The sequence below is a fragment of the Capricornis sumatraensis genome, chromosome 7 (genome assembly GCF_032405125.1).
Source record: "Capricornis sumatraensis isolate serow.1 chromosome 7, serow.2, whole genome shotgun sequence".
Taxonomy (NCBI): Eukaryota; Metazoa; Chordata; class Mammalia; order Artiodactyla; family Bovidae; genus Capricornis; species Capricornis sumatraensis.
This window is the reverse complement of record NC_091075.1, coordinates 96,431,254-96,454,484: the sequence shown is the minus strand read 5'-3', so window position 1 is coordinate 96,454,484 and position 23,231 is coordinate 96,431,254.

Below are 23,231 nucleotides of genomic sequence, written 5' to 3'. Positions count from 1 at the left end.
TGTTGATTCTTGTCTTCTTGCCAGTTTCAGTGGAAGATAGGTCCCTCTGATCAAAAGCCAGGTCTCTACTGAACCCTTCATATCTCAGCCCTAAGATTCTCAAAAAATTTCCTCCTGCAATTAGAACTCTCTTTAGATTGCAGTATCAGTTATCCCATCTCCCTGGGATCGTTCTCATTAGCATACAAAGAACCATTAGTCTTGTGTACTATAAAAATCTGAACACTCTGCTCTCCGCTACCCCAGTATTCTACCCCCTTCACAGCAACCTTTCTTAAAAAATATGTCTATATTCTCTGCCTCTATTTCCTCACCTCCCATTTGCTTCTTCATACTGTTCCAGCAGGCTTTCTGCCATCATCCACTGAGCTTGCACATTGAGATCAACAATCATTTACATGCCTTCTCATCCAGCAGTAACATTTCTGTTCTCATCTTTATAGCCCACTTAGGAGCATCAGACCATTCTGTCCTGGAAAGCCTCTCTGTTTCTGAATCTGAGATACTTCACTCTGCTCAATTTTCCCCCTGTCATTCCTGGCCACTCCTTTGCTGTCCCCTTATTCTCAGTTCAGTTCAGTTCAGTCGCTCAGTCGTGTCCGACTCTTTGCGACCCCATGAATTGCAGCACACCAGGCCTCCCTGTCCATCACCAACTCCCAGAGTTCACTCAGACTCACGTCCATTGAGTCAGTGATGCCATCCAGCCATCTCATCCTCTGTCGTCCCCTTCTCCTCCTGCCCTCAATCCCTCCCAGCATCAGAGGCTTTTCCAATGAGTCAACTCTTCGCATGAGGTGGCCAAAGTACTGGAGTTTCAGCTTTAGCATCATTCCTTCCAAAGAACACATAAGACTGATCTCACTTAGAATGGACTGGTTGGATCTCCTTGCAGTCCAAGGGACACTCAAGAGTCTTCTCCAACACCACAGTTCAAAAGCATCAATTCTTCAGCGCTCAGCTTTCTTCATAGTCCAACTCTCACATCCATACATGACCACTGGAAAAACCATAGCCTTGACTAGACGGACCTTTGTTGGCAAAGTAATGTCTCTACTTTTGATTATGCTATCTAGGTTGGTTATAACTTTCTGTTCAAGGAGTAAGCGTCTTTTAATTCCATGGCTGAAGTCACTATCTGCAGTGATTTTGGAGCCCCCAAAAACAAAGTCTGACCCTGTTTCCACTGTTTCCCCTTCTATTTGTCATGAAGTGATGGGACTTTGCTATGATCTTAATTTTCTAAATGTTGAGTTTAAGCCAACTTTTTCACTCTCCTCTTTCACTTTCATCAAGAGGCTTTTTAGTTCCTCTTCACTTTCTGCCATAAGGGTGGTGTCATCTGAATATCTGAGGTTATTGATATTTCTCCTGGCAATCTTGATTCCACCTTGTACTACTTCCAGCCCAGTGTTTCTCATGATGTATTCTGCTTCTAAGTTAAATAAGCAGGGTGACAATATACAGCCTTGACATATTTCTTTTCTTATTTGAAACCAGTCTGTTGTTCCATGTCCAGTTCTAACTGTTGCTTCCTGACCTGCATATAGGTTTCTCAAGAGGCAGGTCAGGTGGTCTGGTATTGTCATCTCTTTCAGAATTTTCCACAGTTGATTGTGATCCACACAGTCAAAGGCTTTGGCATAGTCAATAAAGCAGAAATACATGTTTTTCTGGAACTCTCTTGCTTTTTCGATGATCCTTATTCTCAGATAGAACTAAATATTGGAAAACCTCAGAATTTGAATCTGGGGCCCCTTCTCTTCTTTATCTACACCCTCTCATTCAGTGATTTCATCCAGTTCCATGGCTCTGAGGAGTTACCTATATTTCTATTGATTCTGAGGTTTATATCTCTGGCCTTGAACTTTACCTATAACTGACTTTTAGATCTACTTGACCTCTTGATAGTTGCATTTGTATTTCTAACATGCTTGTCATTAACATACTGTGAAATGAAAATATCTCCTGCCATATGAATAAGCAGGAAATGTCACAGCCATCAGTGATTTCTGGCCTCCCAAAACTGTGATCTAATGGATGCTGTCAGCCCCATGGTAACTGCTGAGGAGCTGAGGGAATGCAAGAAGCAAGGTGAACAGGCAAACAGGATTGGCTCAGATAGCTGAGATGCATATGAAAGGAATAAATTCAGTGAGGCCAGAGACTTGCACCTTCCCATACACAGAATGCTGAATACCTTAACTTGACACCTGATCTTTGATGTTCAGACTACCTGCTTCCTTGTTGCAAACTTGTATATAGCCTGACACTCCCTCGTGCTTCTTTGGAGCAGTTTTCTCTGAGCTACTGAGATGCTGTCTCCCGGGCTCAGAGTCCTAAACATTCCCAGCAAATAAAATATTTACTTTCAGATGGTGATGATATTTTTTAGTAGACAATACCCAAAACAAAACTTCTAAGAGCTGCCATATAGCTCATGTCTTGTAGACACATCAATACCTAGAATGATAATCTACCTAGTTACTCAAGCAAATGTTTAGAAATCCTTTGACTTTCTGGGTGGCTCAGATGGTAAAGCATCTGTCTAAAGTGCAGGAGACCCAAGTTCAATCCCTGGGTCAGGAAGATCTCCTGGAGAAGGAAATGGCAACCCACTCCAGTACTCTTGCCTGGAAAATCCCCTGGACAGAGGAGCCTGGTAGGCTACAGTCCATGGGGTCGCAAAGAGTTGGACATGACTGAGCAACTTCACTCTTCCTTTTCTCTATTTGCTACATCTAATTAATCAGCGAGTTTTGTCATTCTACCTCTAAAATATCTCCTGAATCCATGAACCCCATTTCTATAGCTACTATTGTCTCTTTAACATATAGTTTGGCTTCTATTCTTGACATACAACAATTCCTCTAAAACAGAATTGATATCATGCAACTACTCTATTTAAATCTTCCAAATTAACCCCTCCTAACCGGGAGATGGTGAAGGACAGGGAGGCCTGGCGTGCTGCAATCTATGGGATTGCAGAGAGTCAGACACCACTGAGCAACTGAACAACAACCCTGGCTCTGTGTACAGCTCTGTCCTCATCTCTTTGCCCACTCCTTGCCTTCTTGGGTTCTTTAAGCATGCCCAGCTCATTCTTTTCTTGAAGTTTTCATACTTGCTGGTCCCTTTGCTGGGACACTTGCCTCCCAGATCTTTGTATATGTGTCAATTCCTCAGAGAGGTCTTGTTGCAGTGAAAAGGAAAAAAGAGGAATGAGTTTTTCTTTTCTTTCCTGAGAACAAAGAAGATAACAAGGAGCAGGTCTGATTACTCCTAGTTTTCACTTTGTTCCTAATCTGTAATCTGTAACTAAATTTGCTTTTCTGCCCCCTAACTCCCGCTTGAGCAGCATTTTACACCTATTATCTGTTGACTCTATGCTAATTACATCCTGTACCTGGTGTTTACCTTTACAGCACTCTCTCTGCCTACTATCCCTTGTAGTTTTTCTCTTTTTGCATTACAGAAAGAAGGTCACAGCACAATACACAAAAGACAATGGACCCAACTACTGGGCTCCTTGACTGCAGGAAACAAATTACAGGGCTATTTGACACCAGCCTATGAGTGTTTTTGAAAGAATGCAAGAGGAAGAAAAATGCAAGATCTTTACACTTTGGTTCCTCCTAACCGACCCCTGACTGCAAGCCCTCATCTATATAATCCTCCAGATTCCTCATGGAAGTTGGGGCACTGTTCTTGAGGAGGAGCCTGCTGTGTCTCCCCTCTGCCAGCTGAGGATGAAAGCCACCTTTGTTTTTCCTCCAAACTCTGTCCCTGTATTTTTTATTTGGCTTCTATGGGCAGAGAAAATAAAGATTTTATCCGCGAAGTCTTTCTGGAATATTCCATCGACATAAACAGACCTTAATTCTTCTGTATCACTTGACTCTTTTATTTTCACCATAGCATTTATTGCTATCTGATATTGTCCTTTTGTATTGTTTTTGTTTTTGTTTTTGTTTTGCTTATGGTCAGTCCCTCTCAGCGGAATGTGTACTCCATGAAAACAAAGAACTTATCTGCCTTGTTCACCATGGCATCCCTGGGAGACAGAACACAAGGGAGATGCTCTCTAGCCATTCTGGTGGTTCAGACAGTAAAGAATCTGCCTACAATGCAGGAGACCCGGGTTCCATCCCTGGGTATTCTTGCCTGGAGAATCCCATGAACAGAAGAGTCTGGAAGACTAGAATCCATAGGGTCGCAAAGAGTTGGACACGACTGAGCAACTAACACTTTCCCTTTCATTCACTCTCAGAGGTTCAATAAATGTTCTTGGAATTAATGAATAAAGTACTAATTGTTTAATTAACAAGCCTTGATTTTTCCTGTGCATCAGCTCACATTCAGTTAGGCCAAACCCTGACAACTCTTACTTTATGCTATCTCTTTATTTACCTATTTCTCCTCATTCCTACCACTCTAGCCCAGATCCTTATCACTTAGAATCTTTATTGCCTCTTCCCATCAGTACATCTGTACTTTGGAGGTAAAATAGGGTAATGGCTACACAAGTTCTTCAGTCAGACTGCCTAGGTTTCAATTGCAACACTACCACTCACTAGTCGTTTGATATTGGATAAGCTATTTGGCCAATCCGTGTCTCTGTTTCCTCATCTGTAAAATGGCTACAATGATGGTGACCATCTCATAGACCATTGTGAGGTATCAGTGAATTTTCCATGGTAATCCATGGGAAGCATTGGAGCCGGAAAAGCACTGATGAGTGTTAGTTTCTTCTCTGTCCGTCCAATTAATATTTCTAAAATATCATTCTTCTTATATCACTCCCTTACCCATCACATGCTGAAACTCTGGATAAGAAGATTTCAAGGCCTCTTCACTTGAAAGGATGTTCAATATCACTTATTATTAGAGAAATGCACATTTAAACTACAATGAGCTATCACCTCAAACCAGTTGAAATGGCCATCATCAAAAAAATCTACAAACAATAAATGCTGGAGAGGGTGTGAAGAAAAAGGAACTCTCCTACTTACTCTGTTGGTGGGAGAGTAAATTGGTATACTATGGAGATCTGTATGGAGATTTCTTAAAAAACTAAAAATGAGCTATACCATATGATCCAGCAATCCCACTCCTGGGTATATTTCTGGAGAGGACAATAATTCAAAAAGATACATGCACCTCAGTGCTCATTGCAGCACTCCACTCTTTACGATAGCCAAGACATCAAAGCAACCAAAATGTCCATCAACAGTGGAATGGATAAAGAAAATGTGGTGTATGTGTGTGTATATATATGAATATTAGCCAGCCATTAAAGAGAATGGAATAATGCCACTTATAGCAACATGGATGGACCTGGAGATTACCATACTAAGTGAGGTAAGTTAGACAGAGAAAAACAAATATCTATCACTCATATATGGAATCTAAAAAAATGATCCAAATGACCTTATTTACAGAACAGAGAGAGATTTATAGACTTAGAGGATGAACTTATGGTTACTGGGTGAAATGGTTACAGAGAGGGATAGTTAGGGATTTGGAAATTGATATGTACATACTGCTGTATTTAAAATAGATAATCAATAAGGACCTACTGTATAGCACAGGGAACTCTACTCAGTATTCCATAACAATCTAAATGGGAAAGGAATTTGAAAAAGAATAGACACATGAATATATATAACTGAATCACTTTGCTGTATGATGGAAACGCAACATTGTTAATCAACTATATTACAATATAAAATAAAAATTTTTTTAAAGAAAAACAAGTTTTAAAAATATTTCAAAGCTTCTTGAATACTTAGGAATGTGGTTTGTCCTTCGAGGCCTTTCTCAGTGTGGTCCAGAGAGTTTTCTTTATGTTGCTTTCCTTCACTCTATCGTACGGACACTCCCACGCAGTTCAGACTATACATACATTTTATTTCAGCTAAAATTTGCTAATGTTGTCAGTAAATGTTATTGGAGCCAGTATTATCTCTCAGTTCAGTTCCGTTCAGTCACTCAGTGGTGTCTGACTCTTTGTGACCCCATGAATCGCAGCACGCCAGGCCTCCCTGTCCATCACCAACTCCCAGAGTTCACTCAGACTCATGTCCATCGAGTCCGTGATGCCATCCAGCCATCTCATCCTTGGTCGTCCCCTTCTCCTCCTGCCCCCAATCCCTCCCAGCATCAAAGTCTTTTCCAATGAGTCAACTCTTCACATGAGGTGGCCAAAGTAGTGGAGTTTCAGCTTTAGCATTATTCCTTCCAAAGAAATCCCAGGTCTGATCTCCTTCAGAATGGACTGGTTGGATCTTCTTGCAGTCCAAGGGACTCTCAAGAGTCTTCTTCAACACCACAGTTCAAAGGCATCAATCCTTCGGCACTCAGCCTTCTTCACAGTCCAACTCTCACATCCACACATGATCACAGGAAAAACCATAGCCTTGACTAGACGAACATTAGTTGGCAAAGTAATGTCTCTGCTTTTGAATATACTATCTAGGTTGGTCATAACTTTCCTTCCAAGGAGTAAGCATCTTTTAATTTCATGGCTGAAGTTACCATCTGCAGTGATTTTGGGTTATCTCTGGACACATACAAAAATGAAAGATACCACCTACACCTTCAAATTCTTCACTTTCCTAAAGCCACTATATCAGTGTTCTTCAGTTACTAGAAATAGAAACTGAGCCTGCAAAACTTGATAGAAACAAATAATCTTATTGAAAGGATATGGAGCACCTTACAGAATTGAGGGAAAAGCTGGAAAGAAAAAAACAATTGAAACAAAACACCAGACTCAGAATAAGAGCCAAGGTGGGTCCCAAGTCATAAGAACTAAAAGATAGTATCTTCAGGGTCCTAATAGCAGGAAGAGTCAACATCCACAACTTTTCATCCTTGAGTCATTCTGCTTTTCAAGAGTCAAATCCCAGGGAAATGACAAATCATGAAACTAGCTTGGCATGCATGCCCACCCCGTCTTTAGCTAGGGAAAGCTGGTATTCAGAGAAGGAAAAACAACTCCTAAAACATATTTGGGGTATTCTTAGAAGACAAAATGCCAGCGAATTTGGAAAACTCAGCAGTGGTCACAGGACTGGGAAAGGTCAGTTTTCATTTCAATCCCAAAGAAAGGCAATGCCAAAGAATGCTCAAACTACCGCACAATTGCACTCATCTCATAGCTAGCAAAGTGAAGTGAAAGTGAAGTCATTCAGTTGTGTCCGACTCTTTGCAACCCCATGGACTGTAGCCTACCAGGCTCCTCTGTCCATGGGATTTTCCAGGCAATAGTACTGGAGTTCGTTGCCATTTCTTTCTCCAGGGAATCTTCCCAACCCAGGGATTGAACCCAGGTCTCCCGCATTATACACAGGCACTTTACCGTCTGAACCTCCAGGGAAGTCCCTCATAGTTAGTAAAGTAATGTTCAAAGTTCTCCAAGCCAGGCTTCAGCAATACATGAACCGTGAACTTCCAGATGTTCAAGCTGGTTTTAGAAAAGGCAGGAGAACCAGAGATCAAACTGCCAACATCTGCTGGATCATCGAAAAAGCAAAAGAGTTCCAGAAAACCATCTACTTCTGCTTTATTGACTATGCCAAAGCCTTTGACTGTGTGGATCACAATAAACTGTGGAAAATTCTGAAAGAAATGGGAATACCAGACCACCTGACCTACTTCTAGAGAAACCTGTATGCAGGTCAGGAAGCAACAGTTAGAATGAGACATGGAACAACAGACTGGTTCCAAATAGGAAAAGGAGTATGTCAAGGCTGTATATTGTCACCCTGCTTATTTAACTTATATGTAGAGTACATCATGAGAAATGCTGGGCTGGAAGTAGCACAAGCTGGAATCAAGATTTCTGGGAGAAATATCAAAAACCTCAGATATGCAGATGACACCACCGTTATTGCAGAAAGTGAAGAAGAGCTGAAGAGCCTCTTGATGAAAGTGAAAGAGGAGAGTGAAAATGTTGACTTAAAGCTCAGCATTCAGAAAACGAAGATCATGGCATCTGGTCCCATCACTTCATGGGAAATAGATGGGAAAACAGTAGAAACAGTGTCAGACTTTATTTTTGGGGGCTCCAAAATCACTGCAGATGGTGATTGTAGCCATGAAATTAAAAGACGCTTACTCCTTGGAAGGAAAGTTATGACGAACCTAGATAGCATATTCAAAAGCAGAGACGTTACTTGGTGACTAAGGTCCGTCTAGTCAAGGCTATGGTTTTTCCAGTAGTCATGTATGGATGTGAGAGTTGGACTGTGAAGAAGGCTGAGTGCCGAAGGATTGATGCGTTTGAACTGTAGTGTTGGAGAAGATGCTTGAGAGTCCCTTGGACTGCAAGGAGATCCAACCAGTCCATTCTGAAGGAGATCAACCCTGGGATTTCTTTGGAAGGAATAATGCTAAAGCTGAAACTACAATACTCTGGCCACCTCATGCGAAGAGTTGACTCATTGGAAAAGACTTTGATGCTGGGAGGGATTGGGGTTAGGAGGAGAAGGGGACGACCGAGGATGAGATGGCTGGATGGCATCACGGACTCGATGGACGTGAGTCTGAGTGAACTCCGGGAGTTGGTGATGGACAGGGAGGCCTGGCGTGCTGCGATTTATGGGGTGGCAAAGAGTCGGACACGACTGAGCAACTGAACTGAACTGAACCTCTTTTTAGGTACAGTTCAAGCCTTACTGTCTCCCTGGAGCTTTTTCAGGTTGCCCTAGATTTCTATCCTCACTTCTTTCTAGGAACTTCTACAGAAGTTATTTGTACCTGACTTAGCATTGTCTTCTTGCATTGTAATCTGTGTATTTTTATGTAAATGATCTAAATTGCGAATAAAATGACTCAGCTGTAGCCTGTATTGCACCTTGAGAACTTCTCAGTGTATCCCAAGTTGAAAAAGGTCTACGCATATTCACTGGTACTGGCTGTCTGAGAGGAAACAAACGTATCTGAAGGAACATATTCTTTATGTCTTTTCTCCTCTTCCACCGAACCCTTATCTCCCACCTGACAGCACCTGAGATTTGGTTTAGGCAGGAAGGCCAGGAGTATTTCCTGTTACCTGAAAAGTCCTGGGTTATCTCCTCTAAGATCTTGCTGGCTAACACCCTGGAAAGTAATGTCGTTCTGAGATAAGCAGATATAAAACAGATTTACCACACATTTTGGCATTCATTAACTCATTAGATCATGTAATTTATCCATGATACTCTCTTAGGCACACAGAGAGGCTCAGAAGCTCTGGCCAGCACTGGGTTCTCAGAGCCAAGACTCATTGCAAAGTGATGGCCTGGAGTTGAGACAGTGACAGTGTCACCTTCTAATCTACTATGTAATTAACTTAGTTGTTATGTTTGTGCTTAATTGTCTGTCACTCCAAATAGAACATAGACTCCTCAAGATCAGAGGTTTTTATAGCTTGTTCCCTGATGTGTAGCTCAAGTCTCTATAACACCATCTGGTACAAAGCAGGTGTTCAACACATATTTGTTGAAAGAGTGAATGGATGAGAAATCCAAAAGAACATCCTAAAGTTCAGTAGACTCAGCAACTACAAGGATGGTCTATAGCATCAAGCCCATATGGAGAAGACAACGAAGAGGTGAGGCCAGGAGTGGTTATGTGAGATCTTGGAACCAAGAGGCATGGCACAGTTTTTAGGGCCTCTGGTCTTGTTCATCATGGACAAGGATAAAGGACATTGAGCTAACTGACATAATCAATAGCATTTTTTTTAACATTTTTTTTAAATGTGGACCATTTTTAAAGTCTATTGAATTTGTTACAGTATTGCTTCTGCTGCTTCTGTTCTGGTTTTTTGGTCATGAGGCATGTGGGATCATAGCTCCCCAATCAGGGATCGAACCCACACCTCCTGCACTGGAAGGCAAAGTCAACCACTAGACCACCAGGGAAGTCTCCAGTAGCAACTGTTCTGCATAAAGAAAGAAGACATCATTGTTCTCCTTCCTAGATGGGGAAACGAAGGGGTCATACTTTCCAGGTTACACAGCAAGCAAATTATCAACCCAGGTTACAAATCAACAACCCAGGATTCAGGCAAAATTCAGTTCAATTCAGACAAACATTGAAGAGAGCCAGTTACACGTGTGTTATAACTCTGGTTCCACCACTCACTCACTATATGACCCAATGCCAGTCATACATATACTCTAAGCCTCAATTTCTCAATTGTCACATGAGAGTAATGGTAGTACCTATCTCCTAGATCTGTTGGGAAAATTCAATAAGAAAATTTATACAAAGTATTTGGCTCAGTGCCTAGCACATAGTATGGAAATAATATGCAATACTATTGTCATCATTATCACTGGTATTTCAAATATTTATTGAGAACCTATCAATACTATAAAGGATGTGAAAAAAGTGAAAGTTGCTCAGTTGTGCCCTACTCTTTGCAACCCCATGGACTATACATTCTATGGAATTCTCCAGGCCAGAATACTGGAGTGGGTAGCCTTTCCCTTCTCCAAGGGATCTTCCCAACCCAAGGATCAAACCCAGGTCTTCTGCATTGCAAGTGGATTCTTAACCAGCTGAGCCACAAGTGAAACCCAAGAATTCTGGAGTGAGTAGACTATCCCTTCCCCAGCAGATCTTTCCAACCCAGGAATCAAATTGGGATCTCCTGAATTGCAGGCAGATTCTTTACCAACTGAGCTATCAGGGAATACTAAGGATATAAATATCAAGCAGATGCAATTTCCAGCTTTCAAGTGTCTGACAGTCTAGGTCTCGAGCAGATACATTAAAAACAATGAGATATAAGTAGTAGTGAAAAGACCAAAAATCAACACAGGGAAAACACCACTATTATGCCCTGAGAGGTCCAGAAGGCTTCCTAGCAGAAATAACTGGAGACACATCCCATAGGATTATCTAGGAGTTTTGCAGGCAAAGAAATACGAACAGGTATTATCATCAGAGAATGGAATGAACAAAGAGATACACACAGGGTGATTGGAAGCAGTTTTTGAGAGATGAGCTTGAAGAAATAGAAATGGGGTAATTCAGGGCTTTGTATGTTAGGAAATTTGAACCTTCTTCTTTTGGCAATGGGAATGAATAGGGTGTGTGTAAGAAATAATACAGTGTGGTCAGATGTCCATTGGCTAGATCCCTGGCAACTGAGTTTAAGATGAATTTGAAGAGTACAAGAATAGGAACAGGGATTTCAGTTGGCGTGTTATTGCAAAAGCCCAAGTGGGAGACAATAAGGGACAAAATAAGGCAGTGGACTGGGAGACGTCAAAGAAAAATCCCTAGAACTGGTTAACTGGGTAGGGTTCAGGTTGAAGCTGGCAGGGGAGATAGCCATGGGGTGTCCAAGCAACGGAAACAAAAGAAAGGTAAGCTTCTGCCAGCCAAATTTCTCTCTAGAAAAGCTTGCAGATAAATCAGTCCAAGATATCTGGTGAGACAAGCGTTCACTCTTAGCTGCTCTCACGGTGTCGAATGCCTGTCTCTTTCTTCATGATGGTTGTGGATATGTTTCTGAGAACTTACCAGCCTCCAATGATTCTTACTGTCTTTTTAGTCAACTTTTGCACTTTTTAAAAATTAATTTCCATTTTATTTTTTTTTAATTTTACTTTATTTTACTTTACAATACAGTATTGGTTTTGCCATACATCAACATGAATCCGCCACGGGTGTACACGTGTTTCCAATCCTGAACCCCCCTCCCACCTCCCTCCCCATACCATCTCTCTGAGTCATCCCAATGCACCAGCCCCAAGCATCCTGTATCCTGCATCGAACCTAGACTGGCAATTCATTTCTTATATGATATTATACATGTTTCAATGCTATTCTCCCAAATCTTCCCACCCTCTCCCTCTCCCACAGAGTCCAAAAGACTGTTCTATACATCTGTGTCTCATGCTGTCTCGCATATAGGGTTATCATTACCATCTTTCTAAATTCCACATATATGTATTAGTATACTGTATTGGTGTTTTTCTTTCTGGCTTACTTCACTCTGTATAATCGGCTCCAGTTTCATCCACCTCATTAGAATTGATTCAAATGTACTCTTTTTAATGGCTGAGTAATACTCCATTGTGTATTTTGCACTTTAAATATATTCTCCTTACAAGCAAGAACAAAATCAAAGGAGCAAGATTTCCCAGCAGAAGCAAGAAAATTAGAAGGCAACATTTTAATTAATTATTATAAAATGGATTAGATGCCCTAACTCTCAGTTTCTATAGGTGATAAATGGGAATAGAAAAATCAATGCCTTCCCTTTCTACAAACAATTGAGCAAGACATTGAAGGAATTTTAGCAAAAGACAAAAAAAGTGATAAAATATTCTAGTCCTTTTTAAACCTATCAAAGGTATTGTCAAGGTGATTAAGCATTGATTTAGGGTCTTCTCTCCCTATACTGGAAGGTTCTTAAACATAATTGAGTTAACAAGAATTTGCTAGTATCAAACAGAATGCCAGACTTAAACATAACATATTACTACAGCATATCCTCTTAAATCCTAAATCACCTAGCTTTGAGGATCTCCTCACTTTTACTGAAATCCTTTCACTTCTCCTTTCCATTAGTTTTCAAACATCTCAATTTTATAATCCTTGTCCATAGTAAACTGGAACCCTAGTATATTTTGACAATTTGAGATTGTGATTGCACACATAGATTTCAGGAGAATTTGCTATCTTTATACAAACATCAAATACAAATTCTAAATCAGTAAAACATGTATAAAAATCAATGTAACTTTGCAAAGTCTATATCTTATTCATTTTATGGTATACATGACAAAAGAGAAGCTGATTATATTTTCATTAAATGAAGGAGTTAAATATTATCTTACCACGGAGAAGGCAATGGCAATCCACTCCAGTACTCTTGCCTGGAAAATCCCATGGACGGAGGAGCCTGGTAGGCTGTAGTCCATGGGGTCGCTAAGAGTCGGACATGACTGAGCGACTTCACTTTCACTTTTCACTTTCATGCATTGGAGAAGGAAGTGGCAACCCACTCCAGTGTTCTTGCCTGGAGAATCCCAGGGACAGGGGAGCCTGGTGGGCTGCCGTCTATGGGGTCGCACAGAGTCAGACACGACTGAAGCAACTTAGCAGCAGCAGAAGACAAAAGTTTCTGTCTGGTAGACTATCGTTCCTAAAATGATACTCAAATTGTAGAAGAATATTGCTTCCATTTCTTATGATAGAATTCATTCTCATTCAAATTCTTCATCTTCTCTCCCTATGACAAACATTTATCTTCCTCAGAAATCTCCACCATGAAACTATATACTGTGACAATTGTATGCAGGGATGGAACTTGGTCTCTATCTTTTCCAAATGATGAAGGATACAGATGAGACTATATATCAACTTGCCAATGTGTGTGTACTGTACAACAATGAGCACTGGAAAGAAGAAATCTACAGAAATCTCCGTGAGAATATTAGAATGTTGCTGTTGTTCAGTTGCTAAGTCATGACCAGCACTTTGTGACCCCATGAACTACAGCACACTAGGCTCCCCTGTCCTTCACTATCTCCTGGAGTTTGCTCAAATTCATGTCCATTTAGTCAGTGATGCTATCTAACCACCTCATTGGAAAAGACTCTGGTGTTGGGAAAGATTGAAGGCAAAGGAAGAAAAGGGCAGCAGAGGATGAGTATTAGAATATAATTACTTAAATCTAGCAACAAAATTCTTCTAATTAACTATTATCTACCCTTAAGGTAGCTACTTACAGATTCTGTTTCTTTCAAACCATCAACAATTAGGCCCTGCAGTAGTATCAAGGATCCATCATAGGTCCTAGTTTTCAGTTTTTAGGAAATTAACATATAGCTTTTTCCTAGAAGGTGAAATAAAAGGGAAATAAACTATGTTAAGTTTCTTCTATGTACTGGGCTGCAGATTAAATGCTTTTATTAATATTACATAAAGCTGTGACCACTAAGAGAACAGTCATCTCAAATGTGTTGCTCAAGGCTGTATCCAGAGCCGAGTAGTGCCAAACATATAGTAGATATCCAGTAACATTCATAGCTAAGATGGTTGGGTACTTATTATTTTCTGTGCACTGTTCTAAGCACTAATTCATTTGATTCTTACAACCATGCTATATAGTAGGTATTGTATCCATTTTACAGATGAGGAAACTGAGGGTAAGAGAAGTTAAGTAACTTGCCCAAAGTCACATAGTAGCAGAGCTGGGATGCAAACCTGTCCCCCATATTTCCTCACTACGTTAAACTTACCACATGAACAAATCAACATTGTTTCCTTCAGGAACTGGGGACTGTTTATGTTGATATAGTTCTGAGATTGATGCAAATATACTTTTTCCAAAGTTGTGGTGCTTACCTTCTATTGCACAAATCAAGCAATAAGTTTCCTCTCTTGCTTTGTAAACCCCAGGTAAAAGCTCTTTCTCCCACACTTCACCTCTTGTTCTTCACAGCTCAGTACTAATCATCAGCCATAATGCAGTGTAGAATTGCCAACACCATCCCGATGATGTAGTTATTTCCAATTGGCACTTGGGAGCAGTGAGGATAGGAGGCATTACTCATAGCCAAGAGTACAGATGTTTCTAATTGCTTTCCATTACCAAGAATAACAGCTGTTTACATCTATCAGCAAATAATTCACAAGAGCTCCAGACTATTAAGATAACACACCCCACCTGGTCACCATCACAAGTTGTCAAGGCCAAGATAGAGGCTGCCAGAAACCCCTTCTGCATCTCTGTTCATCAACTGACAGCATGTGTCACCTTCAGATATCCTTATGCTACCCCACAAGCTCCGGCTTCTTGGTGGCCTGACACATCAAATGGACATATGGATTCTTCATGGCTTTGCAGTAAATGTTTTATGGTTATCTTGCAGCCAAGGGCAGCTGACACGGAGGAGCAGGGGACTTGCAAACAGCCTGATGAAAGAATTTTTGCACTTTTTTTTTTTTTTCACAGAAGAGGAGGAAGTGTTCTGCTTAGAGGAGTTTCTCAGCTACAATGTACTTAACTTCCTTTAATGCACCAACACATTGCATTGGGTGACAGATTATGCGTTCAATAGCATCCTGGGGACCTGGTCACGTGCTTGGAAATAATACCCCCAAATGGACAGACAGTGTTAACAGTTCAGTGAACTTTATGACACGGTTTTATTGGGCACAAAAGAATACAAATATTACAACACATCATAGATATTTGGAGTTAAAAACACCAATAGTACCTCCTTGCCAATGCAACATTGATCATACTACATGGGGTTTTATTGTTGTTGTTTTTCATTTCCTTTTCCAGCCTAGTTTAAAGTGACTCAGGCAATTGGTCTCTACTATTTTTTCTTTCCCATGGAGACTCTATCAGTGTCTCAATGCAACTTTGTTTCCAGCTACCTCTGAATTTATGTCTAAAATTGTCATTCCATGCATTCAAATACATATTTTTTTAACCCATGGGTTTTTCAACCTACAAAAATAAGAGTATCAGGTATTGAGTTGGCCAAAAAGTTCATTCGCATCTTTCCATAAGATGTTATGGAAAAATTCAACCAACTTTTAGGTCAACCCAATATTTAAAGCTACATGAGACCCAGGTGGCTCAGTGGTAAAGAATCTTCCTGCTAAGCAGGAGATGCAGGTTTGATTCCTGGGCTGGGAAAGACCCCCTGGAGAAGGAAATGGCAATCCACCCCAGTATTCTTACCTGAGAAATCCCATGGACAGAGAAGCCTAATGGGTTATAGTCCATGGGGTCACAAAGAGTCAGACACGACTGGGCAACTAAGCTACAACAGATTATCTACAAAACTATTTAAACTGAAAATTTTCCTTTTGGCTGTGATATTTTTTCTCTAGAGCTATTAATTCCTCCCTTCCTTGGCACCCCACTCCAGTACTCTTGCCTGGAAAATCCCATGGACGGAGGAGCCTGGTGGGCTGCAGTCCATGGGGTCGCAAAGAGTCGGACATGACTGAGCGACTTCACTTTCACTTTTCACTTTCATGCATTGGAGAAGGAAATGGCAACCCACTCCAGCCTTCTTGCCTGGAGAATCCCAGGGAAGGGGGAGCTTGGTGGGCTGCCGTCTATGGGGTCGCACAGAGTCGGACACGACTGAAGCGATTTAGCAGCAGCAGCAGTCCCATCACAAGGTGAAATCTCTGGAGTCCTTTGAAAGTGGGATGATTTCCAATTGCTTTGGCCAACAGAATATGCCAGAAGTGATACTTGGCCAGTTCTGGGCCTCATTCTTAAGAGGACTGGCAGTTTCTGCTCCCCTTATCTTGAAACTCTTGCTCTGAGGGAAGTATCATGGAAGAACCCTTATGATCCCAAGACTCCCATGCTGGAAGGAAGCCTAGGGTAGCTATGTGGAGGTGTTGTAAGGAGAGAAGATGCTAACAGCTTCTTCTAGGCTGTTCCAGACACCCCAGTCCAGGTGCCAGACACATGAGCAAATGAACAACTGGGACATGCCAGGATCTCAGCCATTCCAACCAGTTCTAGCTGTTCAAGCCATCCTGGTTAAGGCTCTAACTACCATGGAGTAGAGACAGATAGTCCTTGAATTACTGACCTACAGAATTATAAGCATAATAATTTTTTAGCATTTTACCATACAATACCTGATTAGGGTCATGAGGAAAAGGGTGTGATAGAAGATGAGACGGTTGGATGGCATCATCAACTCGATGGACATGAGTTTGAGCAAACTCCAGGAGATAGTGAAGGAGAGGGAGGCCTGGTATGCTGCAGTCCATGGGGGTCACAAAAAGTCGTACACAACTGAGCGACTGAACAATGACAATGGCCATACATTACCATATGTAAAATAGATAGCCAGTGGGAATTTGCTGTATGACTCAGGGAGCTCAGGCTGGTGCTCTGTGATAGCCTAGAGGGGTGGGAGGGAGGTTCAAGAGGGAGGGGACATATGTATATCTATGGCTGATTCATACTGATGTATGGTAGAAACCAACACAAAATTGTAAAGCAGTTATCCTTCAATTAAAAATAAACAAAATTTTAAAAATGTTACATAGCAGCTGGCAACTAGAAGTGGAACACATCCCACTCCACTTTCCGTGAATCTCTGATACTTCAACATCATTCCACAACACAGATGACACAACCTGTAAGAGAGAAGTCATTCTCTGAAATCATAGCTCATATAATAAACATCATTGTAGTTTCTAATCAAGAGAAACAAAAAGAAGAAAGGTAAGTGCTCAAATTAAAAGATGCTTACTCCTTGGAAGAAAAGTTATGACCAACCTAGATAGCATATTCAAAAGCAGAGACATTACTTTGCTGACTAAGGTCCGTCCAGTCAAGGCTATGGTTTTTCCTGTGGTCATGTGTGGATGTGAGAGTTGGACTGTGGAGAAGGCTGAGTGCCGAAGAATTGATGCGTTTGAACTGTGGTGTTGGAGAAGACTCTTGAGAGTCCCTTGGACTGCAAGGAGATCCAACCAGTCCATTCTGAAGGAAATCAGCCCTGGGATTTCTTTGGAAGGAATGATGCTAAAGCTAAACTCCAGTACTTTGGCCACCTCATGCGAAGAGTTGACACATTGGAAAAGACTTTGATGCTGGGAGGGATTGGGGGCAGGAGGAGAAGGGGTCGACAGAGGATGAGATGGCTGGATGGCATCACGGACTCGATGGACGTGAGTATGAATGAACTCTGGGAGTTGGTGATGGACAGGGAGGCCTGACGTGCTGCGATTCATGGGGTTGCAAAGAGTCAGACACGACTGAGCGACTGAACTGAACTGAACTGAAGTGCTCAAAATGCACCATACTCCTTTTTCCATCGAATCCATGTCTCACTCCAGTATCAGTGAGGGCTTTATTCTACTATTTTGCCCATAAAATAAGGAGTTATGTATTTTAGGTTTCTTCCACTGCATGGGTTATCAATTCAAATCACTGCACATCACTTTCTGACCTAAATATATATCCAACAGGCTGGATTGAATTAGAATAAAATCATCACTCCTTTCCAGGAAATTTTGTTCTTTAATAAAACTCCAACAAATTTTGGAAACTGTACAGATTCTCTTTTGACGACATCAGTTACAAGTCTGTAGTTGCTATTAGGAAATGAAGAAGGAAATGGCAACCCACTCCAGTGTTCTTGCCTAGAGAATCCCGTGGACAGGGGAGCCTGGAGAGCAGCTGTCCATAGCGTCACACACTTTAGTTGGGCATGACTAAAGCAACTTAGCATGCATGCATGCATTGGAGAGGGAAATGGCAACCCACTCTTGTATTCTTGCCTGGAGAATCCCAGGGACAGAGTAGCCTGGTGGGCTGCCATCTATGGGGTCGCACAGAGTCGGATACGACTAAAGTGGCTTAGCAGCAGCAGCTATTAGGAAAAGTACTAGTTTTGAAGCCTTGGGAAGTGCTTGTACTGCTTACAGAGATGTTGCTTTTACCATACAGATGTGTATATATAGCATAAATTATATAGTTAAGTGTGTATATACACTGCTGCTGCTGCTGCTAAGTTGCATCGGTCATGTCATGTATATACACAAATATATATATATATATATATTTGTGTATATATATAAGCTTGGTGAGGAATAGTATAATATATATTAAAAAATGGATCGCGTTCTTCCGGTCACTTTATATCTGCTTAACAGTCATAAAAAACTCACTGTATTAGAACATAGATACTCTGGATTTTCCAGCCTCCTGACCCCATCCACTACCTAATTCTCAAAAGACTGGCATGACATTTTGAGTTTGCTTTCATTTCTAAAATTTATTTTCCTATATAGTCTTCCTATATTTTCTTACCTTCCTTATTGCTTACACATTAACCAAATGGACTTATATGGCCTAAATCCTATTTCACAGCATGCTTGGTAAGAAATTTAACATCCAAATATTACTAAAATAATATTTTTTCTTTTTTAGTCTAATTTTGTAGCTAAATTAGGAAACAGCCAGCTACTTCCCTCTTAATAATAACTTTATATGTTAAAGTACAAATATTAACTCACTCTCAAAGTTAAAAAGGAATATTTCCCCTAATTAAATTCAATTATTTAGCAATAGCCTAAGTTTTATTAAATTATCAAGAAATTACACCATTTGGGTGGAGAAGGAAACATTTTTTCTCTTTAAAGAGAAAAATTCAGTCCTTAATTATTCATGAATATAGCTCCATTTAGAGGAATAAAAGATTGCCTATATAATTATTTAATGCTACATTGAGAGACCTTCAAAGATATCTAAGATATATAGTTACTTTGCTGCTGCTGCTAAGTCGCTTCAGTCGTGTCCGACTATGCGACCCCATAGACCGCAGCCCACCAGGCTCCTCTGTCCACAGGGTTCTCCAAGCAAGAATACTGGAGTGGGTTGCCATGTCCTTCTCCAACAGTCATTTTAGTTTTTCTCTTAAAGTGGCAAAATGGTCCAATATAATATTCATATTGGAATAAAACACAGAGCCTTCGCTCACCAACAGAGCAATCTTGAGTACAATGAAAAATTCTTTAAAGATAACCTTGGACAGGATTATAAAGTAGAGAAAGGTCAGCATTCTTAACCTGCATCATTCACTTTCTCATAACTTTTCCCTCAGTCTCTCATTCACATTAAAGTGATCTGTAAGGATCTAATGGAATCAGAGTTTTCATTTCTGACATGGACTTGTGAATGCCTGAAATGATACTATAAATGTTATTGATTACTCTGTTGATACATGAAGCCAGCTTTGAGTTGGTATCACAGATTTTTTAAAAAAAATTATCTTGAAATGATTTTAAACTCCCTAGGAGTTTCAAAAACAATACAAAGAGTCCCTTGAACCTTCCACTCAGATTTACCAATGTTCCACAGATTCTGAAATTTTCTTTTCCCACTGTCCATATGAAAAGACCATAAGATAAGTATATTCTTAATAAACATGACAAAGTTGCTCTCACATTTGTCTTCAAGGGCTGCAGGAAGACAGCTAATTATTAATTAGATTGCAAGTAGAATGATGCTAATATAGTACTGGTGAACATACTTGTTTCCAGGCTGGCATGATATGGCATGCAAGTTGGCATGCAGTGTTATATGAACATATGGCAGGCAGAAGCTGCTGTTTCCTCCTAGGAAACAGCAACGGAAACGTCAGCTCCCACAGTATTGAAGACACACACCCCAAAACTCCTCAGTGCTGTTGAGGGCGTAATGCACATGCCACTTCCCAGTCACTGGGATGGGGAAATAAACCCTTCATGTGGTGTCATGCCAGGAACCAGAGGCGCTTAAAGTCTGTTTCACTCAGAAGAGAAGGATGCAAAACCGGAAGTTCTCCCTCTAGCTGCTGTGTCAGGGTCCAGCTCATTATGGTATTTCTCATAAAGAAGTTTCTACCCAGGAAAACCTCAACCATTCAGAGTCTAGCCCTTTGCCACCAAGCAAGTATATGCTTGGATATAATAGGATCTATAAGGATCTACCTGTGGGCTTCCCCGGTGGCTTAGCAGTAAAAAATCCACCTGCAATGCAAGAATCGCAGAAGCGGGTTGAATCCTTGGGTGGGGAAGATCCCCTGGAGGAGGGCATGGCAACCCGTTCTGGTATCCTTGCCTGGAGAATCCCATGGACAGAGGAGCCTGATGGGCTACAGTCCACAGGATCGCAGAGTCAGATACAACTGAAGCAGCTTAGCACATAGGCATGTACAAGAATCTACCTCTTTATTTTACAGTTTAAAAAACCCAGAAACATTCCATGACTTGTCCAAATGTTGAGTCTGAATGAATGTTTAAGGCTTTCAGCATTTCTAGAATTCCACTGAGAAAGCAGTTTATCTTTTATTATTAGTCTCTCCTGAAGAGTATTAATCGTTAACTCTCTGAAAATTCACCCAGCTTTTACCTAAATCTCCACTGGTGGTGGTTTAATCACTAAGTTGTGTCCTACTCTTGCGACCCCATCGACTATAGCCTGCCAGGCTCCTCTGTCCAGGTAAGAATACTGGAGTAGGTTGCCATTTCCTTCTCCAGGGGATCTTCCCAACCCAAGAATCGAACCTGGGTCTCCTGCATTGCAGGCAGATTCTTTACCAACTGAGCTACAAGGGAAGATCATATCTCCACTACTGGCATTCATTTTCTTCATTCTGTTCTCTGTGGCATAAAAGCACACTTAATATATAATAACTTTGCATCTTCTTAAAAGTCTATTTTTAATTTTTTCACAGCTTTCCCCAAGTCAAAATACATAAATAGTAGTTCTTCAGGAAGAAGTTTGGGATATAGGTCTATGTTTTTGATTATTTATACCTACTCAAAGGATTCCTAGGTGGTGCAGTGGTAAAGAATCTGCCTGCCAATGCAGGAGACTCAAGAGACATGGGTTCTATTCCTGAGTCAGGAAGACCCCTTGGAGTAGGAGATTGCAACCTGCTCCAGTATTCCTGTCTGGAAAATTCCACAGACAGAGAAGCTTGGTGGGCTATAGTCTAAGGGGTCACGACTTAGACTGAACATGCATGCAAAGGATTCCTATTTACTTAAATATATAAGCTTCTTCCTATGTGACTGAATTATTCCCACTCTAGCTATTCTACTATATAATTTAACAAAAGATGCTTTTGTCTTTCCATATGCTTTTTATTCAAGCAGTTTGAAATTCATCATCTGTTGGAATATGTTATTCCAAAACACTTTACTGGTTCAATAGAATAGTTCTTCGTTGAAAGACTGAAGTCCTAATTTTACTCTCAGGAAATGTACACTTCCCTTCCTCTTGGTCCCTGCTTTCTGCTCCAAAATGAAGTGATGACTTGACAGAGCTAACAGAGAATGGGAAGGGAGGGGTCTTCTGTGGTCATCCTACAGCCTAGAAATGAAAACTACTTGCTCTGGTTGTTGGAAAAATTTCCCAGATGCCTTCAACTGAAAGAAAGTATTTTTACATTTCTCTTTTCCCCACACAAAAGGATTCTTGAGTGTTGGGTGTGTAAAACTGTCAGTTTCTATATGAACTTGGTGTCTGGAGCAACCAGCACACTCAACTGCAAAAGCACATAGGACCTGCAGGGTCTGACCCACCAGTGGGGTCCATGCTGGGGGCAAAAACCCAAACCACCACAGCCACTGAGAACCTCAGTGTGTTTTGTCTCTCTTTAGGCCATCCTGTGAACATTCAGTTTTTATTGCAGCAGTTGTTGTCATTACTGGACGTTTCGATATGATTTGGCATTTTTCCAGGGGGGCAGCATCCCCATCAGGACATGTGCCAGGCAGAGCAGAATGCCATTATGTGGAGAACGGTTGCTGCTGCGAGCTGCCTCCATCGCGGGGGATTTCTCTCTGCAAGTGCTGAGCATAATGGACTCCTTCACTAAATGACTCTGGATGAGCAGGGTTTTGGCAGAGGCCCTGCAAGTCCCACACTCTATTATAAAACTGAATGCCCGTGTAATGGATGCTCAGGAGAAGTGGAGATGAGGGCAGGTGGGTGGGAGAGAGTCCTGTCTGAAAGGCACAGACAACACTCGAGAAGGGGAGGAGAGGAATGTGAGCCCAACAGGCAAAAGGACAAGCATGGACCCAACTAATTTAAAGGAAGAAAGATAATTTTTACATGGATTTTAATCATAACAATCAAAAATCTAGAAGGGAGAAACAATTAACAAACAAACACAAGATGTTTTAGTAGGTAGGTGAAAAGTGCTCTAAAGAAAGACAGAGCAGGGTTAGGGGATAGAGAGTAATGTAGAGGGATTAGTGTTGTTTTGTACATCCTGGTCAGGAAATATCCCTTTATAAACTGACATGAGCTGAGATCTGATGAGGTAAGGGAGCAAGCCCTGCATATATCTGGAAGAAGCATTCTAGTCAGAAGTGACAGCATATGCAAAGGACCTGAGGTCTTCATGTAAAGGCTCTCAATCAGGAAAGGGCTTAGTGTATGTAGAAATAGCAAGAAAGCCCTGTCAATGGAACAAAATAAGCTAGCGGGAGAGAGATGGAGTGAGTCTTGGCAGGAGCAGGGTCAGATCAGTGGAGTCCATGGTCCAGCTTGAAGTATTTTTCTGAGTGAGAGGGGTGTCAGTGGAGGGTTTTGCACTGAGGGCTGACTTGGCTGGCTTAAGTTTTAAAAGAAACCGTTCTGCTTCTGTGTGGTGAAAGGATTGTAAGGAAGCAAAAACGGAAGCAAGAATACTAGTTTGGAGGTTATCAAAGAAATCCAGAAGAAA